Genomic DNA, 3,307 nt, shown 5'->3' with positions numbered 1-3,307 from the left:
CTGCTTCAAGCAGCACCCACCTGCTCCCTTAAGGGCAGAAAAAAACCGTCTTCCTCAGATGAAACCTGTAGGCAACATCAGTATTCCTACTGGAAGTAGGAGCATGATCTCCATGCTCATAGCATTCGGTCTTAGCCTTTCCTGGGCGCTGTCACCGCTCAGGTTCCACCCGGCTGCTCGTGTGTGGCTGCTCTGAGGAAGGCAGTGGCAGCTCCCAAGCCAGAGGCTTCCAAGATGCCTCTGGAGGCCCCTGCTGTCCCGCCCATCCCTCTTCTGGGAGAGTGAGCTCTGTGTGATGCTGCATAACTAAAACCCATCACAGCCTGGGTTATCAGGCAGCATCGATCGGTGAGGCTGGGTTAGCACCTCAGTTTATGATGTTAAAAAATAGCAATACCCTCTCCTAAGTAATAAATGCTAATCAATGGGCTACTGATAACAGATCTTCAGATCTGCACCACAATGAGAACCATATACTTGGGCAAAAAATTGTGTATACACAAATTAAAGCACACATGCAAGCACTCCCAGTGTCATCTGTCTTCCATACCAAATGCAGGGCAGCGCCGGCTGCTAAAACTTGCAATGAATTATTTATATGATGAATTATCCTTCTTTCTCCCCTCCTAGAATATCCAATTGCCCGTTTCCATTTTTGTTTGGGAAAGATTTATTATTCAGGATTTCTTTCACTGGATAGCTTATTAAAGAATTCCTGCTCTTTTTCTCCATCATACATAACACACGTCTTGTTTCCTGGTAGCACCTATCCATCCACTCTAACGGGGCCTCCCAGTGTAGGGAAACCGTGAGGAGTGCAGCTCTTACCCACACAGTTTACAGCCCTCCTTGGGATCCAGTTAGAGTTGCTCAAAATTTGGGATATTTATTTGCTCACTGGAATCAAAGCTGTTTCAGCCCTCAAGGAAGCGATGCACGGCTGCAGACAGAGGTTGAGGCTGCATGTGGATGAATAATTTGGTTACTCAGTTCCCTGGAAGCCTCTGAGAGGGTGGGAGGAGAAGGTGAGTGCCCAGAGAGAAATCATTTAGAGGTTTGCTGCTCTTCTTCCCCTTTAGTTTCTCAGTTTTGCCCCAAAGACATAAGGAACAGCATTTTACACTTGAGGACTTCTTGCCTTGGGTGTTGTACGTGACCATGCATATTCCTGTAAATGACTGTGAATCATCTCTGGTTCCAGGGGGAAGTATTTCAGTGCCAGTTTTCTGGGAGCTGGGATAGCAGCTGGGACTATCCCAGCTACTATTTAATGGATTTCAAAGGAATCACCTACACGAGAGAATTTTCTGTGTTTGGCTTTTGTGGCTTGGTTTCCGTTTAGGAGGCTGCCCCAGCACCTTCCAAACACTCCTGTAGTTTCCAGCATCTAAATCCCAAATCTGCTTCCTGTATCTGCAGTGAATGTTTTTGTACCTTATAAATTTTGGGAGAGCTGAATCTTGCTGTGCAAGTGCTTTGACTGTGCCTCTGGCTGGGAGTCTCGCTCTGTGCTGGGCTTTAAATCACAACGGAGATTTACAGCGGCGATGGAGGTGGAACTGCAGGCATCCAAAACAAGAGTTATCTGTGCAGAGGAGCTGGTGTGTACACACCCCTGCAAATAACATCCCAGGGATGTCACATTGCTTCCCCTGGAATCACAGACAGTGATACCCCCTAAGAACAATAGCACTAAAACTGTCCTTGGCTTCAAAATAATCTGTTTGCCTGTGTGTGAGGCGCACGGTCTCCAGAGCTCTTTGGCTGGGTAGCAATATTTTACCTCTAATGACCTCAAACCCGAGCCAGCCATCTTTGCAGGCTCTACAAAACCCTGTTGTGCCATGAATTGCACCCGGAGGTAGCTGCTGCCTTCACCTGAGCACATCCCTGCCTGCTGCTCCTGCACGTTCCGAAGGCTTGGGGGGAAGCTTGTCAGAATGCACCAGGTTTTCCTCACTAATTTTGGCTTTCTCATTTAGTCAGCTTCTCTCATTTTTGGATGATCGAATCTCTGCATCTTCTGCATTAGAAGAGGAGCACATGCAGTTTGCTGAGATTTTCTCATTGAGGTGTTGCAGTTGGAAGCAAACGATCCTCTAGGAAGGGAAGAAGTCGGGATGCTGTGTATTACCAGGTATTTTTTGGTTCTCCTTAAACATGCATAAATTTATCCTAAACTTTGTCTTTCTCCCTTCCCCAAACTCCTACCCTTAAAACCTATTGGAAAATGATGAATAGAATTCTAAAATATGTAAAAATAGGGACGTGAAAACAGAAGGATAACTGGATAGGGGCTCCCACGGGGCTCTTTTTCTTAATCCTGGGTTTCTTTCGGTGAACTTATATTTCTGAGCAGACCCTTGGGCAGAATGCTGGCTGGCTGGACCCTGCTGTTCTGTGAGTTGACAGAGTGGGAGGTAAGTGGCACTAACTAATGGCAATTAGCAGGAGTCTGGACAGCTGCGTGTCCCTGAAGGCATGAGCTCTTCTGGGGGCTATGTCTTCACAGAGTGGAGCTGTTTGCCACCCTACACGTCACCCTACAGAATATGACAATTTGCATCCCTCTACTGAAGCTTTCCTGTCAGATTCGCTCAGCTGTCTTGCAAGGGGAAAGAAAAAAAAAAAAAAGGGTTTATTTAATTTTTGCTCTCCAAATCTGTTGAAATAAAAGGGCAGGAATTATTAGCTTCTGGGAATTACCTATCAGCTGCTATCAGTAATAACTTGTTTAATGCTTATGTAGCACTTAACGTTTTTACGACTGATGTGCCAGAAAGGAAACAAAAAGAGATGGGTTTGTTTTTAAATGGCAAAGGATAGTTTTTGTCTTTTCATTGCAGCTCTCAGGTAATAGTAAGAAAATCGTCCCTCGGTCTCCAAACCTGAAAGCAGCCTCTGACCAAAACGTGATGAGGGACAAGGTGAGAGGGTGAACAGGTAGCTTCGAGACCCGTTTGCTCAGTTGCAGGAGGCTTTAGCAAATCCCATTTCTCACGCATCCTTGACGGTCTCCCGCCTCCATTGCTGTTGGGATGTTCCGCAGCGTTCCCGCAGCCCCGACCGATTCAAGCAGCGGCCGCGTGAAAGAGAGGAGCGGGAGCGCCGCGTCCTTCGGGTCCCCGCATTCCCCCGTCCCGGCTTTGCTTTCGGGCAGGATCTAACCCTGCAAGATGGATGTTGAGTAGGCTCTGGCAGCGCAGCCGAGCGGGGCACAAAGCCGGGCGGCGCGGCGCGGCGCTGCCCCTGCGTGGCTCTGCCGGGGGCGGCGGGCCGGGCCGGGCTCCCCGCGGTGCCGCGGGCT

Source organism: Pyrgilauda ruficollis, unplaced genomic scaffold (assembly GCF_017590135.1).
Source record: "Pyrgilauda ruficollis isolate IOZ18807 unplaced genomic scaffold, ASM1759013v1 scaffold58, whole genome shotgun sequence".
Lineage (NCBI taxonomy): Eukaryota > Metazoa > Chordata > Aves > Passeriformes > Passeridae > Pyrgilauda > Pyrgilauda ruficollis.
Note: the sequence above shows the minus strand (reverse complement) of the source record.